Below are 5,858 nucleotides of genomic sequence, written 5' to 3' on the forward strand. Positions count from 1 at the left end.
TTAATGCAGGTCTACCGGCTGTTGTAAATGAATGGAATACCATTCTCATCTGTAATTGCTCTCTTGTGGCTGGTTTGATTCTATCCCCAAAATATTGTTTCCCTTTGATTGATAAATGTATAATGGATGGACCAGCAGTGACCTTCCAAGATGCTAATACTCTGTGGGGGTCCGACCAGAAGCAGCCAGCAGGCTTTCCTGGACATCTCCTTAGCCACGATATGTGCCGTGCCAGGAATTCTGGAAAGTGTGGTTTCCATGTGGTTTGCTAAAAAAAAAAAAAAAAAAAAAAAAAATTCAAGGGGGAAATAAAATTCTGAACTGAAAATGTGTAACTCAGAATTTTCCTCAAATGACTCATACTGTTTCAGCAACTATGCATAAGCTTTGGCAAGGCCAAGACTGTGTCCTTGGGAAGAACCAGAGCCACTGAGCAATGGCAAGTCCAGGGATGGACTCCATGATCCAACCATGAGGGATTTCCACAAAGTGGCTTCTTTCTTTAGTATCGAATAGTTGGTACATCAACAGGGCACATTAGATGCTCCAAGTCTTCCTCTCTCCTTTTTTAGTTTTAGTCTTAGAACAAAGGATTCATTTATAACTTTTGTTTCAGTTATCGTATATGTTTGTGAACAGAGACCACATCTGCACTTTTCATTGCCATGCCACTAATACCTAGCACAGTTCCGAGCACACAGAAGCCCTCAACAAGTATTTGCCAAAGGAAAGTGAGTGGAAAACACTGGACGCAGATGAAGCCGCTTCCAGCAACTCCAACTATATGATCATTATGATCTTGACGTTTGCATAGCATTCACAACAACTTTGACAGAGAAACTTGAGAAGATATTTCAAAATTATTGATCTGTGATGATAGTTTACTTTCATCCCATGCCCACCGCAATTAATATAAATACTGAAGCACATTAAAGCATCTTATCTGAAACTCTCCACACTTGGTAAAACTGAACTGCCTCTGTTCTATTGATCATGTTGGCAAGAAATTTGTGATCAAAGATAATTTATATTGGAAGCTGCTCCTTTAATATCAATGGCGTTTAATGATAAAATCTCATTGGAAAGGCCCTTTATTATGTCATTATGAACATCTCATCGAATCAGTAAGAGGCCATGTAACTGCGTTTGCATAAATCCTATATGTAAGGCCATCTCACAACATCTAAGAATCTCACAAATGACAATTTGAGACAGGTGGTGCAACCCTACTACAAGAGCAACAATGACTTTACCAAACTACTTATTATATTCATGAAATTTAGATCGCTTAAAAATTTCGATTTCTTGGATGGAGTATCTTAGTGTTAAGTTTGGGCCCTTCAAAATGTCACAAGAATACAAAGTTTCTTTTAGGACCTTGCCACTCAGAGTAGTTCTGCAGAACGGTGGCAGCAGCATCTGGCACTATGGACTGAATTTTGTCCCCCCACCCCCGCCCAAGTCCTATGTTGAAGCATCTGTGATGGTTTGGGAGTTGGGACTTTTGGGAGGTAATCAGGTTGAGCTGAGGTCATGAGGGTAGAGCCAGCATGAGATTAGTGTCCTTCTAAGAAGAGGAGGAGACCAGAGCTTTCTGTCACTGCCAAGTAGGAACATAGTGAGAGGGTAGCCATCTACAAGCCAGGAAGAGAGTCCTCACCAGCTCGTGACTGTGCTGGCACCCTCATCTCATCTTAAGAACTCTGAGAAAATATATTTCTGTTAAAATAAACCGGAAATATATTTCCAGTCTATGGTCTTTTTTTGTTTTTTTGGTTTTTTTTTTATGGTAACCTGAGTGTCTAAGACACCAGGGAGCTTGTTAGAAATGTTGAATCTCAGGCCTTATCCCAAACCTGTTGAATCAGAATCTGCATCAAAACCTACTTCCAAAAAAAAAAAAAAAACCTACTTCCAGACAGAATAAAAATCACCTGAACATTTCAATCCCAGCAAACAGGTTCACTGGTGTCAAACACTTCAAGATGCTCCCAACCAGAAATGCCAAACTCTGACCAGTCCTTGAAAAGGAGATCTTCAGGGACAGCTTCCTTTTTAACTGGGTCTCATCTTTGAGGTCTGAGGTTCCATGTTAAGATGCAAGTCAATAGTCCTTTGATCTTAACTCTAGGGAACAAACTGAGGGTCGCTGGTGGGTGGAGGGGGGAGGGGGGAAGGGGTAATTGGGTGATGAGCACTAAGGAGGCACTTGATGGAATGAGCAGTGGGTGTTATATGCAACTGATGAATCGCTAAATTCTACTTCTGAAAATAATAATACACTATAGTTAATTTAATTGATTTTAAATTTAAGAAAAAGAATAAGAAAAGATTATAGAAAATAGTCCTTTGACAGCAGGTTTGTTTTCCACTTTATCAAAGTATAATCGACAAACAAAATGTATGTGTTTTAGCGTACAACGTGATCTGACACATGTATGGTTTGTGAAACGATTGCCACAGTCAGGTTAATACACCCATCCCCACAGTTACCTCGTGTGTGTGCGCGTGCGTGTGTGTGTGTGTGTGTGTGCGATGAGAATGTCAGGTCTGCTCTCTTAGCAAAGTTCAGGTAGGCCACACAGTGTCATTAACTGTAGTCCCCACGCTGTACGGCTGACCCCCAGGGCTTATTCATCTCATAACAGAAAGCGTGTACCTTTAGCAGCGGCTCGTTATTGCAGTAACAATTTTCCCCATCAACGTCACCCTAAAATCACACATTCTATGTCAAATAGAAGCAACACTAACAGGACCTTAAAAGGAGCGAAAAATGCCACTAAGTGAAACCATCTGTCTCTTGACACATTCAGGCCCATTCATGCAAATTTCCAGCTGTCAAGGCGTGGACGCACCACCAGACCCCCCTTTCCCAGGCTTTCTCCGAGTTCCCAGCTCCACGGCACTCTTTAAGGGATCCAGGGGGATCAGCAGGGGACTCAACTTTTTTTTTTCCTGAATCACAAATGCCAATACTATTATTTTTATTACTAGATCTGTACCTAGAACTAAGTAAGCTTATGCATGTTTCAGGTTTGTTTTTTAATAGATTTTATTTCTTTTTCTTTCAGTTTTACTGAGATACAACTGACATACGATACTGTGAGTTTAACCCGTACGGCATAACTGCTTGACCTACGATACGTTGTGAAATGATGATCACAGTGAGTTTAGTCAACATCCATCATCATCTTGTATAGATACAAGAAGAAAAGGGGAAACAGGAAAAATGTTTTTTTCCTTATGATGGAAACTTTTATATATCTAAAAAATATATCCTACAGCAGCGTTAACTGTAGTCATCACGCTATGGTTACAGCCCAAGTACTTATTCATCTTACCACAGGATGTTTTACCTTTTGACCAGACTTTATCTTTTAGAGCAGTTTAAGGTTCACAGTGTGAAAATTAATAAAGAGAAACCTCAGTGAAGGGGACTCTGGGTGCTAGAAGGAGGGTGTGGAAGGGAGAGCCCGCCGCTCAATGTGGATTCCAGGAAGAACCGTCAGTCACAGACCCTAATGGAAGAACCTCACTGGAGGGGCACGTGGGTGGCTCAGTCAGTTAAGCGTCTGATTCTTGATTTCCGCTCAGGTCACGATCTCAGGGTCCTGGGATCAAGCCCCACGTTGGGCTCTTCTCTCAGAGGGGAGTCTGCTGGAGATTCTCTCCCTCTCCCTCTGCCCCTTCACCCTCTCCAAAATAAATAAATAAATATTAAAAAATTAAAAAAAAGTATCTCACTGCAAAAAATCATTGGTTACAGGCCTCGATAAAAAAAATGCCTGTATCTTCTACAAGAAATCAACCAACCCCTCAACTCAGCCACTGAGAAGCTGTCATTATCCTAAACTTTTGCTTCCCTCTGATGGACATTTGTTCAAACAACCCCTCCCTAGGGGCACCTGGGGGGGCTCAATGGTTGAGCACCTGCCTTCTGTTCAGGTCATGATCCCAAGATCCCAGGATCAAGTCCCACATCGGGCCCCCTGCAAAGAGCCTGCTTCTCCCTCTGCCTGTGTCTCTGCCTCTCTCTGTGTCTCTCATGAATAAATAAAATCTTTTTTTTTAATTAAAAATATAAATAAACTGATCCAAACAGGGGCACCTGAATGGCTTAGTTGGTTAAGCATCTGCCTTCCTCGGGTCGTGATTTCAGGGTCCTGGTGATGGACTCCCTGCTCAGTAGGGGAGCCTCCTTCTCTCTCCCTGCACCTGCTCATGCTCTTTTGCTATTTCTCCCTCAAATAAATAAATAAAATCTTTAAAAAAATTTTTTAAAGATTTATTTATTTATGATAGACATAGAGAGAGAGAAAAAATTTTTTAAATAAAAAAATAAACTGACCCAAACAAACAAACAAAAAATGTATAAGGATTTGCTAACAACTGAGTTTATGTCTCCCTTCCCAGAGCCCCGGCCCTGGGTTTTCCCTTTGGCCTCATTTCAGAGGCAAAGGCTGGAAAATCACACGTGGGCAGGAATGTTTAGGAGAAGTCCGGCATTATCCTGACAGCGCAGGAGCTGAGTCCCTGTCTTCCGTAATTCGGGCAGGACTTCCACGGAAAAAGTGCGTCCTCCAGTTACAAACGCCCTTCGTGCCATGAGAAATGGTCAGGCTATCACTTCTGCTTTCAGCAAACCCCAAGAGAAAATATGATCCCACAGATCAAGTTATGGAGACCTGACCTTAAATCTTTGAATTCCTGGGGCCGGAGTTAGTAGAGGAGGAGATCTAGGAGGTTAAAGACCGGGTCCTCAAAGGCCCACAGAGCTTGGGTCAGTGGAGGCAGGAACACCTCCACGAACTTTACCAACCAACGCGCTTTAGCCCCAGGCTGGGGGCCTCGCAGGCCCTGAATAAAGACTCACTAGACCAAGAGGTATTTGTTAGGTTTGACCGCTGAGAGCAAGAATAATCTTAGAAGCCTGCTAGGGTAGAAATTTGGTCACCGTAAGTTAAAAGTTGTCTTCGAGGTGAACTGGAAAGAGTAAGTGAAACTGTAAGTCTAGTTACCAGAAGGACAGTTACGAGGACGGGGAATGACACTTCAAGGCATGTGTGTTTATTCATTTTCACAAGAAACACTAGAACGCAATATTGAAGGGAGGAGGATATGACCCCTTGTACGCGTCTTCATCGGATGGCTAGCTTGGTCGATTCCTTACTCATTCAATCATTCTTTTACCGAGCATCAACTGTACGTGAGGAACGGTACAGATGCCAAGAATACTTGGTGAACAAAACTGATGAAGCCTTTCCCCTCAAGGGGACTGCACTACCTGCTCGATTTTTTTTTTTAAGATGTTATTTATTTAGTCATGAGAGACACAGAGAGGGAGGCAGAGAGACAGGCAGAGGGAGAATGGGGGCCCGACCTGGGACTCGATCCCGGTCCCCAGGATCAAGCCCTGGGCCGAAGGCGGTGCTAAACCACTGAACCCCCCCCCCAGGCTGCCCTCAACGTCTTCATTTTAAACAAAGGACTGTTGCCAAATTCTTTCTGTGCCGCGTCTGAAAGACTGGCTAATGGCAGGAGTAAGAAGATACTTAGAGACACTTCAGGAATTTTTTTCAATGAGATATGATGAGCGATCAACCTGAAAATCCTACGGGCCCACCCGGAAAGCAATTTTTCCTCCCTCCTTACCCTGACAACCACCCCAGGGAAGAGCCAGGTCTTCCCTTCTTGGATTCTGGGTTCAGCATCTTGGAATCTGGGCTCAGCAGCGGTGGTTCGAGCCTGACGGGCTCACATTGCCCCCTGCTGGCCGCTCTCCCCCAAACAAGGAGCAAATACTTCCCCCTTCTTTTGCTCCCACTCCAGAAAAAAAAAAAAAAAAGAAAAACACAGAA

The sequence above is a fragment of the Canis lupus genome, chromosome 38, assembly GCF_011100685.1.
Source record: "Canis lupus familiaris isolate Mischka breed German Shepherd chromosome 38, alternate assembly UU_Cfam_GSD_1.0, whole genome shotgun sequence".
In the NCBI taxonomy this organism is placed as follows: domain Eukaryota; kingdom Metazoa; phylum Chordata; class Mammalia; order Carnivora; family Canidae; genus Canis; species Canis lupus.